The 12517-nt window shown below is 41.3% G+C and overlaps 1 long non-coding RNA gene across 3 annotated transcripts in view; it reads right to left on the reverse strand.

Moving 5' to 3' along the window:
* Nucleotides 1–12517, reverse strand: part of LOC124225341 (uncharacterized) — a 193023-nt gene that overhangs the window by 34858 nt on the left and 145648 nt on the right. For all 3 annotated transcript variants that reach the window (XR_006885063.1, XR_006885064.1, XR_006885065.1), the window contains exon 3: nt 10809–10954. This is a non-coding gene — a long non-coding RNA (uncharacterized LOC124225341). The remainder of the gene's footprint in view (nt 1–10808; nt 10955–12517) is intronic.

Below are 12517 nucleotides of genomic sequence, written 5' to 3' on the forward strand. Positions count from 1 at the left end.
TATTTAGTCCTGTATAAAAAGGTAGATATAATGTCTCCATTATGTATATAAGAAAATGGAAGCTCAGAGAAGATAAGTAACTTGACCAAGAACAAACAGATTTATGTTTTTTTGGCTTGAAATTTGAACTCAGGTCAGGTGGACTCCAATGTTTATGTTCTAGTCATATAGATCTCAAAAAATGAGTATATATTCACTCTGTGTAAATTATTCCTAAATCAATTCAAATAAATGAATGTCTACTCTGTACACAGCACTGCATATGAGACTTTGACTATAATATAAAAGATTTAAATATATTGTGCCTACGTCCAATGAACTTTAAATTCTAGTTGGCAGAGAAAATACACAGATGAATGGACTGAAGTCAGTTGCAAAGCATTGTGTCACCATAGGTAAAATGACATCCTATGGATTGAATAAATTCTGAAGAGATGCAGCAGAAAACAGTGACGAGAGGGGAGAAAGTTGATCAAGGAAAGCTTCTGAGAGGAGGAAAGAAATAAAGCATATGATGAATAGAGTTGATCCCATTACCTAATACCTTCCCAATTATTTTGTGGGTAGGAAGAAAAGCTACCTTGGAGAGTTTGTGAAAAGAAAACACAATCTTAGTCCTCATTGGAAAGGATCTATTAAAGATATGGCTCATGATCACAGCAATGGAAAGGTTGAAGGAGAGGAAAGGATTTTTCTGTGATTACAGCTAAGACTACTAGCTATTACTCTTTCCCTTGGCGAGTAGATTTCCAAAGGGTTCCATGAAATACAAACCATAATAATTATAAATCAAACCCAAACTCATTCTTTATAAAGAAAGGCAAAAGGGCAGAGGGGAGAGAGACGAAGAGTCAATTTCAACATTTTCAAGAGATTTTCCACGAAATCTAGTCAGTTTAACAGAAAAGAAGAAAAACTTTTTTCTGAATTAATCTTGGAACTAGAGCTTTACTAGATGAATGGACTAAAATGCTGATTGCTCATTTCAGCCCCCTCTCCACAAACCTCCAATTTAATAAAGAATGAGCTGTTTAAAAGAACCTTTGGGATGGTAAACATGTATTCCCTATTTACAAGGTTGTATCTAAGCTATGTTCAACTTTTCTTCAATCTAAGGCGTAGGCTTCAGCCTACAATAGGAGACTTACTGAAACTTCTCTAAGAATAGCATTTTCCAAACTGTAATACAGAGGAACAAGAGGTGCTAACGAGTATTGCTAAGTAAAACAGTACTATAGTCAAAAAACTTTGAGAAGGTTGAGTTCAATTTTTTTTACTGGCAGCCTTAGATCTGTGCTTGTGCATTTTGTATCTCCAATGGGGATATATTCAGAATATCTCGAACTTTTTTGACCTTACAATCCCTTCTTATTTTGTGGAACTCGTATCAATACCTCATAGATCTGGTGTTCCAAGAAAGGAGCCATGTTCTCCTTCCCTATATAAGTTTTAGAAAGGCAGCTATCAGAAGAGTTAGGTCCAGGTAGATTGAATAGCAGGTGGAGAGAGATGACTATCAACTGGCCATGTCTTTGACCCCATACCTGGGAGTCATGAGCCTCCACTTCCAGTTTCTCTGGGTTCATCATTGATCAAGAATGACTGACAAACCTCTAATGTCTCATTCCAAGCTTTTCACGGCCACCATGGAAAAGCATTAGAGTCATTCTTTCCTGTAATGATCGGCTCAGAGTTGGCCTTGGTGGCAAATGTGGGAGACTAGGCAGGGATTTCTTCCCACGCAATAGCCAAGAGCTCTGGAAAACCGAAGGAGCACATGGAGTGAAAGATTATTTACACGGTGTGCCTGAACCACTGTGTCAATCACATTTTAGTAGTTCACCCATAGTCTTTGAGATGCGCTCAAAGAGTTCAGATTCCATTAGTGGGTCATTCTGTATCTGTTGGATGTACTTCCCTGCCCTCTCCCACACCTGACCAGAGCATAAGACGGACTCACACAGAATATAATGGGATCACACTTCTTCAGATCCTTTGTGTGAGTGTGACTCGTTAAAATGACGTCAGTATTTATGACCATTTAAAGAGGAGGAAGTTGAGGCACAGAAGGGAAAGTTCCCCTGCTTAGCTTTCTATAGCTAGAAGGAAATCCTTAGGCGACCTTCTGTTTATAAAAATGTAGTTCAGTTCGTAAAGAGAACATCTGATAATCACAACATCCCAAAGACTTAATTCCTAGCACATTACATGTCCAGCTGAGTCAGACTGCCTACCTGAAGTAGTATTTGTCTGCCTTGGCCTCAGTGTCACAAATGTATAAAAAGCCGCAGTCAACTGAAAACACATTATGCATTTTGTAATAGCATTAACCAAGATTTTTAACCAGTAAGTAAAATTAACATAACTCTTAATGTGAATGTTGTATCTTTCCATGTAACTATATTTGTACATCTTTTCATATCTTCCAAATATTCTTGTCAATTAAGAACTCTATTTTAAAGATAAGCAGATTTAAAGAATAACTTAAGTTTGTATAGTGCTTTATAGTTTACTAAGTACTTTCATTTACATATCTTATTTTATCCTCAGTATACCTCTGCTTTTAAGGTTTACATTTTGTGATGTAAAAATCAGAGATTGAGAAATTATCACCAAGCTAATACCTGTCAGAGTGAGATTGAAACTCAGACTCTGATTTCAGGTTTACCACAGTCAGCAACCCCTGAAGTGAGGTAATACCCACATTTTCTGAAGGATTTCCCTTATAAGTCTATGGTGATCTTAGATTTTTCTAGATTCCTAGTGCATTGTACTGTCAAATTCGTATTTTATTGGAAACTGTCTTATTTCCCAATTATTCTGTGTATCTCCATCTTATCTAGCCCACTCAGACATCAGCCTTTGATTACAGTGTACTTTCACGCATCCCTTGAACTTCTCATAAGCTGTTCTTACTGCAAAGAGCACTACCTCCCTCCAGATACTACACAACCAGCTTAATCCCATTCAACAGGACCCGGCACAGGCCAGGGATGGCCTTTTTCTGCCTCTCGGAAACCCTCTCTGTCCTTCTCAATATCCATCCTTGCTTAGGAAGGAGACTTTCCTGTGTGCTGCATGCTCCTATAGCACCAGCGCTGACATCTGTGGTGGATTCATCCACTGCACTGTACTGCAAGTGGCTGTTTATCGTGTTTCCCTCTTGACCTTGATCATCTTGAGAACAGAGATCTTGAGTTAGTTCTTGAATCCCCAGAACCTAGTACACAGTAGGCTGTCAATAATTAATAAATAATCTAATAAATAAATAAAGTAACACAAAACCAATTAAGGCAGTTAATGCCTTTGAGGAGTTCCTAGTCTCGTGGGGGAGAAAAAATCAGGCAGCCGTCAGAAGCAATGAAGTTGGGCAGGGTCTTCAAGAAGAGTGGAAGGTCACCAGCAATGTGCGTGGAGCGAGAGGAGTAGGGTGGGAGTGGGCAACTAACAGGGTTGGCAGGCTTTAGTGGAGCTCTATTTTTTTGGCTGTGCAGCAGCCCCTTCTCTGGGGGAACTGTCCCTCTCTCCAGCCAACCTGGTGGCTCTAATAGCAGCTACCAGTCATGACATCTTGTTTTCCGGGCCCAGAGGACTTCCTAGAGGCTTTGTAAATTTCTCCCAGCTCACGGAGGAAGCAGATCTAAGAGAATATGGCTGACCGCAAGAGAGAACCCTAGGACAAAGCTGGAGGAAACGTGCCGTGGAAGTGCTTGAGTCCCGAATTCTGGTAATTTCTGGAGTCTAGTGTACCACTGTGCTTACTGGAGTTTGGTTTTTTACCTCAACTAAATCAAGCTGGGTTTATGTCACCTGAAAACACAAGAATCCTGATCAACACTAAAACTTTAAAAACAATCTCCCACTATGTGCACAGAGGTAGGCACAAAGTACCTACTCAACATTTTGTTCCTCAAATGGACCTTTTCCTATCATCTAGTTCAATCCCTTTATTTAAAGATGGTGACATAGGCTTAAGTACCTTTCCCAAAGCCACCCATGCTACTCATAACAGAGTTTACACTAGAACTTGAACTCTGTTCCCAGAAGAGTGTTCCATGCACCACAGACTGCTTCCCTTGCCATTTGCTGGCTAATTAGCTTTAAGGTAAGAGGCGATCATGGGATTCATATTTGGTGAAAAAAATAAAAATGGACAAAGAGTTCATGATATGATTATGAAGTCATGACCTTATTTTTTAATTCATTCAGCAAACAGCCTCTGACATGCTTCTGCCTCTGTGGTAGGTGGGTATTTTGAGACAAACAAGGAGGGCTCCTTGACCTCAAGCAGTTCATCAAGTAGAGTGAGAAGTAGTCTGGTTCACCAAAGCTCATATACCCTCAAATTAGCCACCTGGAAGAACAGGTACTTATTACTTTTGCAATTGCTGGTAAGTCCCTTTTGAACCAGTTATGAGCCAAACAAAAATGTCACTTCATAATTTCAGAGCTGCATTTAAATTCATTTTTAATAAAAAATGGTATCATTCAGCTGGACCAACTGAATATGGCACTTGGTTTTTTGAAAATGCAAAACATCCTCCAAAGACACTGATTTTCTCCTACTATGTATATTCAGAAGAATATGCTATGGGTTCTGAGGTCTACTGTAAAATAGGAGTTTCAAAGATGTCTTGCCCAAGGCTAGGCAGCATCACTGCCCTGAGGGGAACTATACTCTTCAGGACAGGTAAATTTTTATGTATTGTTAAAATAATGAGTTCCAGAATTTATATTAAATTTCCAGACAGGCATATATCTGCCTGGAGGCAGGTGCCAGGATCACCTTAAGTCACCTTGAGTCCCTTCCAGCTCTGTGATTCTGCACTTGCTTATACTGGATTTCTCCAAGTCTGTGATGGGCTGAAGAGCTGTTTCTGTCCTAGTTCTTTTCCTTATATAGGTCAAATCCCATTCCAATGAGTACCATAACAGTATCCACCTCATGGCCTGGTTATTTTAGACAGCCTGATAAAATGAGAATCAAGTATGACCTCCAAGCCAGAGTTGGCTGTTACAGAATCTGACCTGAATATTATTTAAGCAAGGAGTCAGCCAGTGTCTTAAGTTTTTATCTTCATGGCACCGGGCCATTGCAGAACAGTCAGACTGAAGGTATAGAAAAATTATCAGTGAGTCCAAACCACAGTACTCAGATTCCTGAATCAGTAGACTTCATTTGCCTGATAGATACTGCAAAATCAGAATGTCTGGGGACTCAATGCTACAAGTATCCATGTAAGAAGAATATCCATCTTCCATCTGTCAAATCCAGCCAAAGAATGTCAGGGCAACTTGAGCATCCTAATGCAGGCCTATAAATAAGCCCTCTTGTCACACTGGGTACCCCCCAAATCTAAAGTTTATTTCTGCAGTGTTAGTTGCTGATCTCTGTAGTGTTCCTCTACAAGAATGTAAATTCCCTGAGGGTTGAGATTTGTTTGTTTGGTTCCCACTGTATTTAATATGAGTCCTCGCACTAGAACGTAAGCTCCATAGAGGCATGTTATCTCATGCCTAGCACAGTGTCTGGCATATAGTAAGTGCTCAATAATTGTTTGTTGAATGAATAAATGATGAGCGGTCAGTGTTTAGAACCCAACGCCAATGCCATCCCTCCTCTCCCAAAGCAGTTATGGGTCTTTCCTCTGATTTTTTTAGTACTGTTTGTATTTATCTATTATAACACTTATGGGATACTCCACTTACTACTTATGTTATATCTGTTGTCCCAGCTAAACTGGAGAATATTTCATGGCAGGAGCTATGTTTTATAATTCCATGTTTTCTGTGCCTAAAACAGTAAGAGTTCAATAAATGCTTACTGCTTGAACGATGAATAAAAGTGTTTCTCTTGTAACAATGACCAGTGAAGATTTATGATTTAACATCGTACCTCAAATTCTGCCTGGACTCCAGAGCTTTCCAAACTGAAGAAGCCATGAGTCACTGGGCTTGGAGGGGAGGGGTGTTTGTTTGTGGAGGGCTTCTTTCCCGACCTCGATGAATCACATGTATAATCACCCCAACTGCATCCTGTCTGGGGAAGTAACCAAAACCCCTATTTCTGGCCCCAATGGCTTTTTGGTTTTATGAGTAAATGCCACTGGCATGCCATTAAATAAATGCCCTCAGAAAGCCCTCCACCAGTGCCATAACCTCTGGTAGTGAGGTTATAGAGGAGCAGTCTTGCAATTAGAGCACAAGACGAAGGCATTACCTTACTCATCTCTGCTGGACCATTGCTCTAGCCGCTCACTGTGACCTAGCTCTAAGTTCTTTTCAAACATCTGTTACACTCTTTTCCAAATCACAGGGATGATCATGTAACTCTTCTGAAGAAAAATATGCAATGGTTCTCATCATCTGCAGAATAAAGACCAAATTTATTATCCTACAATTCAAGGCCCTCTAGGATCTGACTCTGACCTACGTCATCTACCTTATCTTCCTCCACTCCCACATAACCATAGGCTCCAAAGAGAATGAACAACTTTCTGATCACATACAAATCCTCTACTTTGCTCTATGACTTTGTTCCTTCTGTTTCCTCCTAGGATGCCCACCTCCTCCATTTCCAAATGTCTGAAACCTACATGTTTATTCTGACAAAATGCCACTTCCTCCACAATAGCTTCAGTGATTGTTCAACCAGGAAGAATAACTTCTTTGAGCATACTCAGATTTTACCTGTATTCCCATTCCATTGCTTATTTCTAATGTGTATTATAAACATGTATGCACATGTTCATTTCTCTAATAAATCATTTCCTGAAGAACATCTGAATCTTAGTCAATGAGACTCCTTCACTTCCTAGAAGTGCTTTCCATAGTGGACACTCAAAATAAAAGTTAGTTGAGTGGAAAAAGTGAATTAGTTCAACTGTTTAAATCCTTATCATTGGCTTAGAATCTTCAGGAAAGGTTTGACGTAGGAGTTTCTTATTCTCATCCTCCCATTTTATCCCTTACCTCCTTTCCAAGAATACTTAAGATTAAGAAAAACTTTGGTCTCTGCAAACAACTTGTTTTATATCTATGAATCTTAAAAGCAAGGTCTTCATTCAAGGCTTCCTTCCTCCTGATATCCAGCACCTTGTGGCCCACCTTGTAAGTAGACGGAATGAACTCAGGGGGAAAATATAATTTTGATAATACAGAGAGTCAAAGAAAAACATATTGAAGAGGGGAATTGCCGCTTCAAAAAGCAAGCTTCTAAAAAGATAGCATATTCCAAAACAAAGACCTTTCTGTTCCTGGTTGTTTCAGAATATACTTGCCACAGTGCCAACTTCGAGGCAGATACATTCCTTCAGTATGGATAAGCGAGAGTTGATGCAGTAAAGCTTAGTTTTGTTTGACTGCAAAGCACTTTGCTCTCCTTTCTGTTTATTAGTTCTGTTTATTACTCTCTGGTTACGAGAGTAGGGGCGTAGAAGCAGAACAAGGTTAAAATCACCCAGGCCAAGGTCAGATAAAGAGGGAACAGAATGTCAAGATTTTTGCTTCCCTTACTGCCTTCTGGCAATGACCACATCTGGGTGGATGAAAGAGATAAGCAACCATTATTGCAGCTTGAAAGCATCTCCTTTACTGTTTCTCTAAAGGCCGCCATTCCCGGCCATGCTCTTCCCTCTCGGAGGCCAGTCCAACCTATACCACTCAGCGGCTGAATGACCATGGAAAAGTTTGCAATTTCTTTATCAGTTAAGTGAGGATAAGAAAACCTGTCATAATAGAAGGTGGTCAGACTAGAAACTGTAAAGTGCTGCTCAAATATTAATTGGTGTGGTAAATTCAAAGATAACTGGTTTTTGCTTTTTTCTTCATTACCCTTCCTGGGGTTGGCAAACTTTTTCTCTAAAGGGCCAAATAAATATTTTAGGCTTTGTGGGCCATATGGTTTCTGTTGTAACTACTCAACTCTGCCTTTGTAATAGGAAAGCAGCCATCGACAACTTGTAAATGAAGAGATGTGCTCTGTTTTGATAAAATTTTATTTATAGAAACAGGGGGAAGACTATAGTTGGCCTGTGGGCCATATTTTTAAATACCCGCCCTACACCTTTGGAGGCAATAACACACCAGAGGCAGACAGAAGACATATCTAAAATCTTTCCAAGTGTGATGAATGATATTGTCAGTTTTTGTGAGCAACTTCCCTGAGACTTTCAGAAATCTTTTTAAGGGACTTTTTGAAATCAGGGTTTTGTGCACTATCATCACCATCCTCATCATCTTCAACACCATTTTGTACCTAACTGGGAAGTATTACCCAGAGAGGCATAAAAGCACCCTAGTTTCTATAGCTACCACTTGACCACACTCTCTTCTGGGAAAGACAGCTCTGATTATTGTTAAAGAAAACATCAATCATACTTGTGGTGAAAGGTCGCTACATTTTTTAACAAATTGGTCCTTTGAGCAAGATGAGTTTTAATGGATTGGTTTATTACTCTAAAGGTTGAATCAGACTGAGAGTAACTGAATGATTTGTTCATAATTAGTATTATTTATAATTATTTTACTTGGGAAAAAATATCACCTTAAATGTCAGGATGTTTTTTAATTGCTTCAGATGAGATTCAAAATAATTGACTTTGCAAATGTATTTAAAAAACTCATTTAAAAATATCCGAAGCTGCTGAGAGTCTGTCTGGAAGAGGCAAGATATTGATATTCATTACTAGGAACAGGGCAGAAATTGATCCATGATTTTTTTTTTAACCACATGAATTGTGTCTTGTGGTCCCTTCTGGACTCTACAATAGCTGAAATGCTGAGAGAGGTGTGCATTCCTCTTCCCCACTAAATCTGCTTTCTGAGTGAGTATGCTGTGTAAACATCAGTGTGTGTTTTTTGCTCAAATATATATTTGTACATATTTTGTATTAAAAGGGGAATAAGTACGTGCTTGAAAGAAGAAGGGATGTATATATGTGTTTGGTGGTTTTAGAAAAATACAAACAGTCTATGTACATATTATGCATCTATACATGGGATTTAGATAGGATAGCAAATTTTTGAAGGTGAGTAGGTGTATGACAAACTTGGCATCTCTATAAATGATTTATCAGTCAATTGGTGGAAAAGAAAAGAAATAAAAGAATGAATTAGCATCAGGGGAAAGACAGCTTTTAGAACAATTGAAGTTGTAAAATACGGGTAAATCATTAGTAAGAAACGTGCGGCAGATGACGATATCTTATAATTAGATAACACTGTGGAGTTACAAGTTTTTGGCGTGAGTACGGCGTGAATCATGAGCTTGCACATGTGGCCTCACATCCCCCATTGGATGCAGAAAGAAACAGAAGCAATAACTTCTTTTGACAGATGGGGAGGAGAAGGTTCAGTGAAGTCAAGGGATTTGCCCATGGTCTACACTTCTTTCCCCATACACCACACTGCTTCCGGAACCCGAGGAAAGGGTGAATGTGTCCACAGCATCAAAGCCAACTTCAGCCTTCATAGGTCAACCGAGTCAGCCTGACCCAGAGTGCAGAACCCAATTTCCCGTCTGAGACATCTCAATGAATAAGTAACAAGTGGTCTGGAAAGAACATCCCAGGCAGGAAATACGGGGTGGGATTATAAACACAGCCTCTTATTTGCTTCTTTCAAGCATATTCAGTCTGATCATGTGCCTGAGACATGGTGTGACATTTACTCGGGCAGCACGGTGTCCAGGACACAGACAAATCGCTCTTCAGGTGGCCAGGCAGACACCATCGATCATTATCTGCATGTCTGAGAAATAGAAAAATGTAGCCGAGGCCGGGAAAAAGAACATTTGAAGGTGGCTAAAAGGGAAAGAACACAAAGTTTTTCACGTATCTGCCAAAGAAGTTACTCTAGAAAGTGCTGTGGAAATAGGGGGTCATGTATTTAAATTTTCCCACAAATAGTAGAGTGTGTATACACACACACACGCACACACACACACAGGTTCCTCCAAAGCTCACTAGGAAAACACCCCGCTGAGAGTAGTAAGGGTATGTTAACTGATTAATTATTATTAATGCCATCTTTTATTTAGCTAGCAATTATAACCTATTAAGAGCACTTATTCACATTATCTTACTTATTCAATCCTCAGAAAAATCCTATAAGGCTCATCAGTAACATATTATTATCTCCCTTTTATAGACAAAGAAAAAGGAGACTGATGTTTCCTTGCTTAAGCTCCTCTCACTAAGTGGTGGAATGAGAACTTGTGACTCCAAGTCCATTACTGAGAGCAGCCGTGGGAGACTGGAAGGAAGAAGGGGAGAGTCTGAAACATCAGTTCAGAGTGCAGAGGACCTGAAAATGCCATCAGACCGGAACATCAGACCAGAATTCCTTCTAGTTTAGGTCAAAAGTCTGGAGTAGGTGTGGCTATATGACATACAACCAGGATGATTAGATCGACTTTCGGGCACACCTACTCACTTTGAATTTTCTTGTGCAACTGAGCATTTGCTCTCAAACTCCCAGCCTCTGATGTCCTGTGAAGTTTCTGGGGTGGCAGAGTTGGAACCAACTTCAAACCAGTTTAAGTCTCTGATTCAGTTCACAAACCCTCCCTCTCCAGCTCTGTGGTCAGTCTTTTGCATCAGAGCCTACAAGCATCCTTTTTTTCTTTTGCGCTCCTTTGGGACCCCTCCCTCCACTCTCCCTCAGTCTCCCAACTCCTCTCTGCACTGCCTTTCCCCCTTAATCTCTCCTGACCACGCCGTGTCTGCTACATCCACTCCTCCCACCATCAGGGTCTCTGTGCCTCTCTCCCCCGTGAGCCCCTCCGTCGTCCTCTCCCGGGCACCTACCTGGGCTCTGCAGCCACAGGCACCTCCTGGCTGCCCCTCTGATTTCTTGGTTCTGTCTGTCTGGTGCCGCCTGCCTCCATCCAGGGCCTGGGAGTCATGAAAGTCTTCAAGTTCTTTGTTACTTTTCTTCCTTTTAGTTTGCAATGCTAGATAAATAACAACAAACAATAAAAGCTGGTATCAGCTGTGGTTGTCTTCCCCGCAGCCTCCAGAAGTATTATCTCAGACCCCAACATTGCAACAAAGAAATCTCACAGTTGGGTGCGCGAGAATCAGAGGACAGGAGGAGAAAACTTCAGCGCTTCCAAAATTCCGCTGCCCTCCGGGGGCTCCCCCTTGTGGGAAATGTGGGGCATAGCAAGGCAGGACCCAGCTGGGACGGTGCCTCCACAGGAGGAGGGCCAGAGAGAAGAGAGTGCACACAACCCGGGAGTGTGCCCCAGAGGGTGTGGAGTCCGACTCCAGCCACGAATAATGGGCCTCTGTGCGATTGCAGTGTTGAGGGCCTCGTAATTAACCAGGGAAATACTTTGGGGAGACAGAGTTCTCTGTGCCTAGAAGTCTCTGAGACCAGGTGAGTATGGCGTGAATCATGAGCTTGCACAGCTTCTGCTCTGTATGGGAAGTGGTGATTGGCAACCATTTGCCTCTGCCTCATGCCCAATTCCCTCACTGGCACAAATGTATCATAAAGTCAGACATTCACACAGGGCTGTTCTGGGGAGACAGGCGTGGTCTCCGCTGTCTGAGTAAAGGGGGATGGTCTAGTCTCCTTGACGCTCATCAGTGTGGGCACATGGCCTTTTGGAGCCCTGGCAACTTACTGCTCCCCACCTTGACGGGAAACAGACTGTATGTCCAAATGGTATCTTTCTTGAGAGATAAAATTTCATTCATTTTCTCCTACTCTGGAAGGAGGTAGGAATTCAAATAGATTACTCTTTCTGCAAATAGGATCAGAGGCTCATGCAACCAAATAAGGTGTCCAGTACACTAGAAAAACCCTCAGTGAAGCTGAGGGCCCAGGTTTCCTGACTTCCTCCTGCCCCATGTGTCTAGACTATACTGTGTCTCTGGAGAGAAGGGGAAATGATGCTCACTGACCTTCCTCAGTGCAGGGCAATGAGCTGCACCATTAAGGAGTATTGATTGACTCTCCAGCCATGAGGACAGCATGTTGGGTGTGACACAGACAGAGAGACCCAGACTGAGCCTGCAGGAGAAAATTCGTCATTATGTCGAATGCAGGGGAAACAACCAATGGGCCTCTCGGGATGCTCTTTATTTAACAGAACTGGTAGTGGGGCCTGAATAAGGAAGCTTTGCAGAATGACAACAGTGCACTGGCCAGAGTTCACCATATGTGTTGTGACACATTATCTCATTTCACCATCATACCAGTTCTGAGATCTTGGTTGTGAAGTTAAGTTAACTCCATTTTACAGATGAAGAAACTGAGATCAGAGTGGTTAATTGACCATAAACTAAGTAACAGAGATAGGGATCAAACTCAAATCTATTTAAGCCTAGAATGCTTCTCACCATATCACATTGCCTCAGTGACTCTTCCAGCCATCCTGGCAAGAGAACTCGGACTAAGGGATCAACATAGAACGCCTCATATGAATTTCAGCAAACCAAATATTGAGCCAAGTCCCACTGATCTCTATTAAATTCCACTACCTCCCGGATGTTGGTGGCAGCTCTGT

This window comes from Equus quagga, chromosome 14 (assembly GCF_021613505.1).
Source record: "Equus quagga isolate Etosha38 chromosome 14, UCLA_HA_Equagga_1.0, whole genome shotgun sequence".
Lineage (NCBI taxonomy): Eukaryota > Metazoa > Chordata > Mammalia > Perissodactyla > Equidae > Equus > Equus quagga.